Genomic DNA, 12212 nt, shown 5'->3' with positions numbered 1-12212 from the left:
AAAGGGTGACTGCCGCACTTCTCCAAAGTCAAGAGTGACAGAGCTCTAGGGCTTGACTTACAACTGCTTCATCATAGCAAGATATTTTTAATTTAAAACTCACTGCAGTTGGGTTCAAACTCAGCTGGGACTTGATTTACTGCTAATTCATTTTTCCGATTCCTATAATTCTAAACTCAGTCACCAAACAGTTTAATGCTGATAGAATCGCCAGCGCAATGCTTCATGAATGGGCGTAAGGGGAATTTTGTTAGTAAGTGTGTGTTAGCAACTGTTACTCACTTTGGAAAGGAGCACGGTGCTTGGGCAAAGCATGGCCAGGGCCTTGTAATTGGGCACACAAGTCACCAGCCTGTGTTCCCCCGGTGATCCAAATCCAAACACCATTGGGGTGATAGCCCACACCCACCCCAACTCTCTCTCTCTCTCTCACACACACACACACACACACACACACACACACACCACTATCTTTGTAAAATGAGTCTCAGCCATTGAAATGCTGCTCGTGGGAAATGCCTAACTCTGCTCTCTGGGTCACTACCCAATGGTGGAAACCATGGGTTTGTAGTGTAATTAGAAACCTTCAGCCTCTCTGGAGCAGCAAAATTTCTTCCTCAAGAGAAAATATTTTGTTTCAACTATCCAAACTTTAGGGCATTATGTCTTAATAACTCAAGCCTTCTTTGTGAATGCGGAACGCTTATCTTTGGCTGTTATAGTGAGGCCTCTTCTTGGATAAACGTAGCCGAGAAAACAATATGGAAGGTAAATGTCATCACTCACATATTTTACAAACATCCATCTCGATCTATTATATCAAACCAGAAAGTGCTCCTTGTTGGAAATATTTCCGCAAACCAGTTGGAGCCACCATCACTGAGCTTCTTAAAATGGTCCCTTTAGAGAACATAAATCTGAAGGCTCAATGGTCACCATCATCTCCTAACAACTCACAGCCATTTCTGGGATTCTCAAAAGCAAATGGTAAGAACTGGGAGAAGGCAGTCCCTTTGAAAGCTGGACCTCACAAGTACCCCCGTGTAACAATTCGGTAGACCCATTCCCCTGTTTCTCCTCCTCTGGACCAAACCTGAAAGCTCTCACTCAAGGGCCAGCATCTCCCCAAATGCCTTCTACTCAACACCTGTTCCTGGGTTGGCTTCAACACTCACCAAACAATCTGAAAAATGGCTGGTGAAGAATAATTAAACAGTGTCTCTACAGCAGGACCCCTATGCCTTCAACGTACATCTTAAATCTCCAAGAGGAGGACAGAGCATAAGGTGTTTGCAAGACTTACTCAGCCATGGATGCTTTCTCCATGGAGGGACTGGTCTTTGGGATGCTTTGGGAAATGCAATCCGGTCGTCCTTCCCAGTCTCCCAGCACCAAAACCCACAATGGATTTTCTATGGAAAGCATGAGCTCAGTTCCATGTGCGTCATGTCAATAGACCACCTGTCCCCAAACCACCATCACCCAGGACACTCTAAAGTGCCTGATGGGTTCAGCTTGCCCTCATCTTCGTTGGTCTTCTCCTTTGTAACAGCCACCTGCCTTGATGTAGCTCCAATCCAGCCCCGGCCAGAGAGCAGGCGCTTAACAGAGGAGCGGGTTCACATGCCCCGAGTTCTCTCCTTTACAGGCCACTCATCTCTGCATTCTCCTGCTCTGTTTACTCAGCAAATATTTATTGCTTGCTTCTAGTATGACAGGCCCTAGGTGGGGCACCAAGCACACAAGAAGAGTGAGAAATGGTCCCTCTCGTCTACGGACAGAAGGAAATAAAGAATTTCAACGCTATTGTCGTCATCCCCACCGCCCCCAGCAGCTTCTTTACCGTTATTAAAAAGTATGAATTAAGTTCTGAAATCATGGGAGACACGTCCACCAGAGGCTAGTCCTGTTCCTGGGAGTTGGGAATCTCAGGCAGCCACGCGAACGCAGACCCGCGTCTCGAAATCTGTGAGTTGCTCACATCGATGGGCAGTTAAAGGCAAGTGCATCTGGGGAAGAGAGACAGGGGTCTGTATCTAATGGTGAAGAGAGCTGGGGGAGGGGGGCAGCTAACAGGCACAGCGTAGCCATCAGTCCTTTGTTCCACCTGACCCTGGGGCAGTGGGGGTAGAGGAGGACTGAAGCACACATGTTGTAAAAAGGGAGGGGTGCTGGCTGGAGGCAATGACTTAAGCCAAGTACTTTATGCAAAAATGCCTCCTTTGGGGCGCCTGGGTGGCTCAGTGGGCTAAGCCTCTGGCTTTAGCTCAGGTCATGATCTTAGGGTCCTGGGATCGAGCCCCGTATTGGGCTCTCTGGTCAGCAAGGAGCCTGTTTCCCCCTTTCTCTCTGCCTGCCTCTGCCTGCTTGTGATCTCTCCCTCTTTCAAATAAATAAATAAAATCTTAAAAAAAAAAAGCCCCCTTTGGTCTTATAGTTCGATGCTTACAATATTTCTTAAAACGAGGAGAGAGTCAGAGGTCCTTTCTCTCAGGCAGCCCTGCCCTTCAGCCGACGCAAACAGAAAAGTCTGAGATACCCACACACCACCGAGTGGAAGGCACTCCTTTGCTTAATAAGCTCTAAAACTTAGGAAAGCCTCTTCAAACCTAACAGGAACCTGTTCTTAATGTGGCTTCTCCCAGGGGCTTCAATTAGGTAACCCAGAGTGCATTTGGCTATTGTGGCCATGGAATCGTGACTTCTGAGGCCTGAATGATGCCATCTTACAGCAGCCTGCTCCGGCTCCCTATCTGGTTCTGTCTGAAGAAACCTGTGTGTCTTATAGGGAACCCATGACCCCAGATTCCTAATTGATGCACCTGCCCAGACCTTCCCTGAAAGCCCAACCTCACCTCCAGTTCTGGTCTTCGGCCCCTTGTCCCACTTCTAGCCTGAGTGGCCCCAGGAACACCATATACTATTCCTAAAGTTTTCGAAGCCTTTCTTCCTTGAGGGCAAAGGCCAGGCTCCAGCAGGTCCGTGGTGAAGAGAGCTACAGAAAAAGCCCCAGGCTGTGGGCCTGACCATGGACAGCTCTGGCTTGAGCTAGCATCACATCCCGGAAGGGACGAGGACTTCCTGCCTCATGGGGGGAATGGTGCCCAAGGACCCGCGGCTCACAAGAAGGACCCAGCCCAGACGCTGGCCGTGCCTGCCCTCCAGACTCTTGGGAGACTGGGTCCCCATCAGGCTCCTCTAGGGAAGGACCCACCAGCTGCGCTTCCTTGGGAAGCTCTAGCCGGCCCGGGAACACATTCTTTGTATTCTTTGTACATTTGTGGTTTCCATTCCTTCTCTCCTTCTCCCCCTTTCCTCTTCACTCTTGCTGCCCTGGGATTTCATCCCTCAACAAATGTTCCCACATCAGCTTCTGCCTCGGGCTCTGCTTTCTAGGGAGCCCAGGCCAGGACAGGGGTGGGGGCAGACAGACCAAAAGTGCAAGGCCCTGGGCTCCATAGCCTTGGCCAGAGCGGTCCTGTGTGTTAGACTTCCATACACAAGTCCATTTGAGTAAAGAGCGCCACTGCATACATATTTTTAAAATCACTGGCTCTAGACCAACCCCCACATTTTGTCAATGGTGATACTGAAACATGAGGTGATTTTTCCTAAGACCCCTTAGCTGGTAAGTGACAGAGCAGGGATCATCTGCATCTGTTTGTCTCTAAAACTGAACTTTTCCCACATCACCAGTGCTTTTTAACCAGGGAAACGTACTAGAACTATCTAGAAACCTGAGAAAATATATACTTGCCTGGACCTCACTCCTGCCTGAGGACGTCCCTGCTGTCTTGGAAGGACAAGGGGCAAACACTGAGCCTGGAGTTGGACTATCTGCCCACCTGGCTAAATTCTGTTTGAAACCCTAGTATCTACGTAATCACCAGAACTTGGTCCTTTGTGTGTAGAGCGTGAACGCCCTGCTGAAATTTTCACTGTAGAATCCCTTTATTCAGTTAAGAATAGAAAAATGGGATGCTTGATCTTAGGCCAGGCTTTCTTGGTGGATTCTCAGGGCCACAACATAGTACCTCTCCCTGTCGTGCTTTTACAATCCCAGTTAGTGTGCTTAAAGGCTCTGAGAAGTGCTGCAACAAGGAACTCTAGCTTTGCTTTACACCCTCAGGGTTTCTCCAACTTGAGCCATGGGAACTTCTTGTGTCTGCCACACCTACTCACTCCCACAGAATACACTTCGGGAAATTCTGCTCCATTTTAGGTTAACCTTCAGGAAGCAGGTCTGAGACGGAAAGGGAGAAAATGAACTATAACTATGTCTGCAAAGTTAGCTGACAAGCTCCGGAGGCCGGTTCAATTACACGTCCCTGTGGCTGCTGCCCTGACATGCCCTTCTCTCACTGTCTCCTCCCGCCAAAAGAGGGCAAACGGTCAGCCAAGTCTGCTTTGCTTACTTTCCCTCTTCTTGGGAAGAAGCCAAGGAATGGTTTGTTCGGCCTCTAACTCTAGACCCCACACCACCATTAGGGACATCCAGCCATGCCCAAACGAGACAAGTTCAAGGAGTATGTCAGATGTAAAGCTGATCTTGAGCTGCCATGGCGTTCCTTTCTTAAGGTCCTGGCACCCTCTTCCTCCACCGCTTCTCTCCACGTGCGTTCTAATGAAAATACTCTTCCCCGGAAGACCTCAGAATTGATTCCGCTCGTCTCCGTTCAGTGCATTGACTGCAGAGGCAACATCCTCTTAGCTAGCGATCTGTTTTGTGTTGGAGTGACAAAACATTCCAAAATCCAATTTGCTGCTGCGAAGCCTGGTTCATGGCAAAGGGACCATGGTGAGGGAGGGGCCAGCCAGGCTCAGCTGGCAACGAGAGGGCGCCCAAGGCTTCTGTGCTCCTGCTGGTGCAGGTCTGAGCAGGAATCCCCATCCGCCAGTTTCAGCCACTCCTACCGGTGCGCCAGAGGGGAGGTGATGAAATGCCCCCCTGCTGGCCACCTCACGTTTGGCAGAAACTTCCGCTCACCTTGCAGCATAGAGGAGAAGCCAAAGAAAGCGTAGAATAAAACTTTGTCTTTGGAGGGAAAAAACTAACCAAACAACTAACCGCAAGAGTATCACCTGTGGCTTTTCCCTAAAATGTTAAGGCTGGAGAGACTGAGTCAGGCACCTGAGGCAAGGCTTTGGGATGGGACAGCGCCCAACCAGGTCTACGGGCTCCATTAGGGCCTCCCAGCCTCCACCGCTCAGAATCCGGACGTCATTCCTAACTCAGTGCTCCACGCGCACTAAGTGCATGGGATGACTTTAGTCACGTGCAGCCATTGGCACCAACCTCCCATGAGTCTCTGCTCCCACTACTAGATGGCCCAGGTGCCCAGTGTGGCATGACGCCCGCAGGCAAAGACTCCTTCCCTGGCTTTGGAAGGTTCTCTGGCTTCCAAAATCTTCATCCCAAGGGCTAATGAGTGAATGAATCAACAAGCCCCTACCGTGGGCATCCTTCCCCAAGAGCGAAGAGACCACCGGCCATATAGTGTCCTGGACCTTTGGGCATCCTGTCTCAGTCCCTACACAATCAAAATGAGGATAGACCGTCCCCTCCTTGCTGGACAGTTTGAAGGATTCAGTGAGAGCGGTGTTTCCACACACCAGCAGATCTGAAGCTGTTACTAGAGAGAACCAGATTCCGACCAGTGCAAGACTCAGAACCTCATAGAGTCAAAAGCACAGAGGTCGGTACTCATTCCCTCCTCCTTAGTTTTCCCCAGGGGGAGGTGGGAGTTGCCAAAAGAGGCAAGGGTCACCCTCAGGAACTGAGCACTCCGCTAGAATGATCCATGCAATTTCACAACTCACCAACAGTCAAAGATAAGGCAGTCCCACTTGATGAATGGGGAATCGAGAGTGGAAGAAAAAAGAGATTCACCTGGGGTCACAGACGCGTCCCAGGGAGAAACCACATATCCTCTACTTCCTCTCCCACAAACCTCTGCGTGGGGCATCAGGCTCCTCACAGATCTCCCAAAGAGGCAGACGGCACAGCGATAAGGAGGGAGGCCAGTCTGCTTAGGGCTGAGGTGTGGCTTTACCCCCCACTGACTGTACGGTCCTCGACAAAGCCCTCCGCTGTGGACACTTCCGTTTGCTCACACGGGAAATGGGAACAATCCAGTAGCTGCCTCTCGGGGAGGTTAGGTGGAGAATAGGGGCCAACCTGCATAAACCACTCAAATGAAGGCTCATCCAAGTCAGTAGCTAAGGAACAGCCACCACCATCATCTCTGATGATGGCTCCTTTCCATTCCGCAACTTGCACCAAGCAAATACTAATGTCCACACGGCCTCTTCCCTGGCGAGGCTGATGCCATGTGACCATCAGCACAGGGGTCTGGGGGCTGGCACAGACTCTCGCCGGGATCCAGGAAGTTTTTCTCCCAAGCTGCTTCATACCAAGCAGAGAAGCAGCCTCCTCCTTCTGGAACAAGGCCTCTGCTCTGGGAATTAGGACCGCCTGCCTGCTTTGGCTTTTAAAACCCATCTCTGGCCACTTAGCAGCAGAGCCCCCTTCAGTGTCCCTGCTGACTCCACCTTCCTGCCACAACTGGGGTGCCACAGCCTGGGCAGTGAGGAGAGAGGCAAGAGTGAGTAAGTCTGGACAGAGGGCATCGGGCAGGAGGTCAGGAGCAGGGGGGCCGGCAGAGATAGTGTCTGCAGGACTCCGCATGGGCCAGGCATTGCTCAGTGGAGCCTATAGGGCAATTACCCTAATCATGTGCCTCTCCCAAACAGCCGTGTGATTTATTAGCGAGACATCTTTTTAAAATGCCGCTCTTAAATATAAATAACACTTAATCATCCAGCTGTCATTAAATTCATGTTATATTGATTTCTTGGAGTGCCACAAATTTGAGGGCGAATGGGCTGTCGGATGTGCACACAAAGCTAAGAGGTGAATTAAGAAGTTGCAGGGGGCCAGGAAGGGGGGGCGGGAACATACAGGGGAAGCAGAAAGGGGGTATCAGGCAGAAGGAAATGAGTCCTGTTCTACTGCCCCGGGGTCTGAAACGGCTTCATGCATATCGCAGGGGCGGACACAAGGAGAGGAGAGTGGACCCTAGGAGAGGACGGCACATCAGACTAATCACAGCATGGGTCACCCCGCCCATCACGGAGCCACTCCAACAGGTCTCCGAGGTGGCTTTGTCTGTGCAGTGCCTTCTCCCAGCGAGGATGGGGAGAAGCGGCTAAGAAATGCCCCCTAGCTGGCTCCGAGGAGAGAGATTGGCTGCTGTTTCTTTGCATCAAAGCCTGGCGATAACTAGGAGCTAAGAGCTGTTAATCACCCCGCCCCCTCAGCTCTCTCCGCACTTGGGGACGGCTGCCTCCCTAGAAAGCCCCCACTCAATTCCCAGCAGCCCTCGTTGTGATTACAAGGAGCAGGAGGCCGAGTGTGGGCAGACTCTGCCTTGCAGATCTCCCTGTCTGCAGGAAGCAGCAGCAGCAGCGGCCATGGAGAGGTGCCGAGGAGAAAGGAAACAAGTTGGGGGCCTCAGATGCCTCTGGAAATGTGTGCAGGCATTGCTGGGCATCCAGGAGGAAGGCTGGGGAGGACAGAGGCGAGCCTGCAAGTGAGTACCAGATTGGGCCAGAAGGAACAGTGCTCCTGGCCAGCCCATGCTCCCTGGGGAGCCCCAAGAGCACAGCCCTGCAGCGGCGAGGGGCTACTGGAAAGAAGCACTCGAGGTTGGGGCTTTTCTAGTCCGACTCCCCTCCATGTGCGAAGACCCTAGAGAACTTAAAAGGAAGGCCACGGAGGGGTGGTAGAGAGAGAGTGTGACAACGTGACATGCTCCAGGGCTCAGCAACAGAGCCAGGGAAAAAATTAGATGATGTACACCCAGCCTTACACAGATGTTAATTAACGCCTGCTTTGCCCTAGAAACCAAATTGGTGCCTAATGCTAAGTGAAGAAAGTGTGGGGATTTTTTGGAACCAGGTTTAACAATGTTTAGCTTATAACCAGCATCGTGACTGCTGGATTTGCATTAAAATGATGGCTCCTCATGCCACTGGATAGAGAGGGAAGCAGGGAAGGGAGCAGAGGTCTGTGTGGAAAACACACAGACAATTCAGGAAGCTCTGTATACCATCCCTTTGCCCCTTCAAGGTCCAGAGAGAGACTGTTTACCTGGGAGCCACCCACTGTGGCTAGAGCTCACTATTTCTTTTGGAAACCATGTGCTCCTCTACGCAGCAGTGGGACCTCCCCGTCCACGCACTCATCGGGCATGTGTGTGGAAATGTTCCAGTTCTTCCACAGCCGGGAAGACAGAGGTGGGTCCCACTGCCACACATTGGACCAGCCGATCATATTAAGCCAGGCTCTTTGAGACAGCACGCGTACATCTGGGTGTGTGTACACACACGCCATTCTTAAAAAGAAAATGATGTGTGTCTTCCCCCTACTGGGTTCTCCCCATGGTGAAAGCTCTGTTTTAGTCCATCCACCCTTTCCGATCAATCAAAGGGCAGTTCACACAGTGCACAGCAGGAATACAATCTCCCCCCAGGGGCGTCTGCTCCTGTCCTCCCCAGCCTAGCTGAGACCTTCGCAGGAGCTGGCAAAGTTTGAAAACAGCAGGGATCGGGGTGCGGAGAAAGCCCTTTATTTCAGCACCCATCCTCAGGATTTACAGAATCAACCAAATCCTGTGCCCAACACTGAGGCCCCTTGTTCGAAAGAATGTTGACTCCTTTTCCCTCATGTTCTGGAAGACTCCCAACATATTTTTCCCACTGGTGAGTTTGTAGGACACTCTGAACACATGATCTTGCATAAAGGGTACAAATTCATCCCATTTCTTGCCAGGTTACCCCACAAGCTACCCCAGAAGGGACAGCCAGAGAGAAAGACAGGACCCTGCTCTATTTACATGCAACTCCAAAATAATGTTTTACTTGGATCTCACGTTCTTTTCCCTACAACAACTGAGCCCAAACGAATTGCTCTTTGACCCCCAAATGGAAACTGCCAGAAAGCCCTTTTGGAGCCCCAGCCACCTCCCAACTCCTCCAGAAAAAGTTTGAAAACGAGCAGCCTGTGAAATCCCAGCCAGGCAGAAAAGGAACGGAAAAGCTGTAGGGAAATGGAACCTTGAACCCCAGGCTCCTGGAGAGTGATTCTACACTGTGAGGAGCAGCCTGGCCCTGGGAAACACGGGCAAACCCAAGAATGCCTGTCCTCCTTGTGGTGGGGCACTGCTCAGGTGGACACTAGAGAGGGGACCCTCCTCCCTTCCAGCTCTACACCTTCCTCCAACCCCCTCCCGTTGGATTTCTCAGACACACACCTCCAAAGACATGTGACAGGTGTTAGCTGGAGACACAGCGAAGCAGCCCCATGCTTTCCCATACAGTGTAGAGGGAATGGGAGAGAGGTGAAGGGGAGACCCAAGTCCTGTGTTCCTAAGCCCTGTGGGCTTACTGCGGCCGGGATATTGGAGATGTGAATGGATCATGCCTCTTATAGAGGATCTGACCCCCATTTACCCTCCCTAGGCCAGCATACCCGCCAATGCGGTGCTGAAGCCCCTTGCTGCCTGAAATCCCGGTGCGTTCCCGGGGAAGCAATGCCATGCTTCAGAAAGGCGTTTGTGCTGCCTCTTACTGGGGAAACGCAGTGTCTGTTCCCTATGCACCGCCCTACAGAACTGCAGCCCCGTCTGCCTCTGTGGCCTCCTCCCTGCACGATGGGCCACCACGCTCTCCGAACAGCTGTCCGAGTATCTGTGGGTCTGTCTCCCATGAAAACCCCAGGGTGTCCAAAGGCCACGGAGCAGAGATGACACTGGGCGGGTCTCTCCCCAAAGCTCTCCTGACTTCTCCCGTTCTGAAAACCAGCTAGAAAATACCAAAGGCCGGGGAAGGGGGAAATCGCTCCCTCAGGCTCCCCCGGTGGGAGGGAGAGGCGGTAATACACCAAATCCCACCCCGAAAAGTCCTGGGTGCGAGAAGTCTGAGTCGGGATCCGCAGAGGAGAAAGAACAAGGGAAATGCCTACTCCGGCCGCGCCGCACCTACGCGGGTGTCCAGGTGGGACGTGGGCAGGTGCGTGTGCGCGGCGTGTGCCCGTGTGTGTTCGTGTGTGTGCGCGAGTGTGTGTGCGTGCGTGCAGCGGGCTGGCTCCAGGGCAGCCGAGGACTCCCGGACCGAGCCCGGCATCTCCGCCCGCACTGCCCTCGCCCGCCCGTCCGCCGGCTCCTTACCTGGAAGCGCCGCTTTTGCCTCCTTCAGCGGGAGCGCCGCATTGACACTGCAGATGGTGCCTGTGCCGCTGCCTCTCGTCCTCCTCTGAGCGTGTGCGTGTGCGCGCGTGTGGCTGCCTCCTCCAGCCCCAGCCCCGAACGCAAATACTCCAGCGAGGCACAGGGAACCCGGGAGGAGGCGAGGCGAACGGAGGGCGAAATCACAGCCTGCGGGGCTTGACAGCTCCTCTGGCGGCGTCCGAGGTGGGCGGAATGTCCAACAAAAAGGTCGGAAAACGTGGATCGATTCCAAGCACCCCTCTGCTCCACCTAGCCCGGAGCCGGAGCGGCGGCGGCGGCGGCTCTCGGGGGCTGCGGTGGCGGCGCGGGGCTGCCCCCCTTCGTCCCCACCCCCGCGGGCTGAATGTCCTTGATGCCAAGCGGGCACGGCGGCGTCACTCCGCGCCGCCCATGCTCGCCCGGTCGGGCCGCTGCCCGGGCGCGGCGAGTGCGCGGGGGACCCGCCGGGGAGCGCTCTCGGCGCCTCTGCGCGCCTCCCTGGCCAGCCGCGGCCGCCCCCCGGCAGCCCGCGGCCGGCCGCGCCGCTGCTGCCCCCGCCCCTGCCGGGGGACTGGCCGGGCAGTGCCGAGGGCCCGGGGCTGGGGGGCCGCGGGAGCCGCCGGCTGCTCCCCGGGGAGGCGCGGGGCTGCGGCGGTGGCGGCGCCTGGCGCTGCGGCGGCGGAGAGCGCGGCCGCGGGCCGAGCCGGGCCTCCCGGGCGCGCCCCCGGCCCCCCGGGCGGGCTGCTCGCAAAGTTTGCAGGGGGCAGGGAGCGGGGCCGCCGCTGGCTCGGCCGCCGCCGGAGCTCCCGGGCTGCCTGCTGCCGCCGCGGCTCGCTGCTGCTGTGCATTGAAGCCCGGCCAAGCGCTGCAAAAACTCCAGCTGCCTGGCGCTCTCTGGGTCCTCCTCTCCTCCCTCCCGCCCTCCCTGCTTCGCTGCCTCCCTCCCTCGCCTCGCCTCCTCCCCTCCCCTGCAGCCCGCCGCCCGCCGCCCGCCGCCGCTCCCTCTCTGGCTCGCTCGGGCTGGCTCGGAGCTCGCGGCTGACATCTAGACCCACGGAGGGCGGCCGGCAGAGGGGGCAGGGGGCGCCTCCCCGGAGCTCCGCGCCGGCCGTCGCCCGCCCCGCCCGCGCTCCCCCGCACCGGCGTTTGCCGACACCCCCTCGACCCCTCGCCCACCCTGCTGGGGCGATATGGGGCAGAGGGGGACGCGTAGATGGTGACACGGGAGCAGGGCGCGCACTCGGAAGGAGGCAACCGTCAGCCTCCTCGGGATGGGGCCGCCGACGGTCGGTCAGAGGGACCCTCAGGTGTTGAGAGCTGACACGGGCGCACGCACCTACTCCTAATCAGAACCCCAGCGCCCCACCAAGGCACCCTCCCCCCCACAGCACCCAAGGATGGAGGCCTGGGGGAGAGAGCATGAATGGCCAAGTGCCCTAGAGCTCGCTCAGTAACCTGACTCGTCAATTCATGTTTATATCGACAGGCTGACCTGCCTCCTCTTCTCAGAAACCTAGACCACAGCAAGATAGACAATGCGGACATCAGGGCACTTTCTAAAGTCCGAAGAAAGCAATCAGCACCTTGCTGTGGTTGAGACAGTCGTCTGGCAGAGAGGAAACCACCACACGGGCCACACGGGATCTGAAGTTGGGAGCACTACCTGAGAAACCTCTGCCTGGATCTTCCTAGAAAGGTGCCCCACACAGCAGGAGACGCCTAGGTGATTCCCACACTTGGGTACCAACTCCATGCTTAAGGCCGGGGGGGGCGGGGGGGGGCCAGCCCTACCCCCTCCAGAGGCCCAGGGCAGGACCCTCCCTTGTGCCACTAAAGCGCCTTCTCACAGGGGCTACAGTCACAGAGGACCTGCCAAAGGAGCCACGGTTTGGGGCCTCCTCCCTCACCGACTCCTTTTTAAGTTTCCTTCTCCCAGCCAACTTC

At 55.1% G+C, this 12212-nt stretch overlaps 1 protein-coding gene across 4 annotated transcripts in view; it reads right to left on the bottom strand.

The window, feature by feature from the left end:
* The window catches only part of PLXNA4 (plexin A4), a 417569-nt gene extending 406831 nt beyond the window's left edge, over positions 1 to 10738 (bottom strand). For 2 of the 4 annotated variants that reach the window (XM_032869068.1, XM_032869077.1), the window contains exon 1: positions 10230 to 10737. The gene's annotated coding sequence lies outside the window, so the exon portion shown is untranslated. Of the gene's footprint in view, positions 1 to 10229 lie in introns of all 4 variants that reach the window. The other 2 variants (XM_032869062.1, XM_032869059.1) reach the window with 2 other exon arrangements.
* Between the last annotated feature and the right edge of the window lie 1474 nt (positions 10739 to 12212).

This window comes from Lontra canadensis, unplaced genomic scaffold, assembly GCF_010015895.1.
Source record: "Lontra canadensis isolate GAN:19392208 unplaced genomic scaffold, GSC_riverotter_1.0 scaffold2, whole genome shotgun sequence".
Lineage (NCBI taxonomy): Eukaryota > Metazoa > Chordata > Mammalia > Carnivora > Mustelidae > Lontra > Lontra canadensis.
This window is presented reverse-complemented; position numbering and strand designations above follow the sequence as displayed.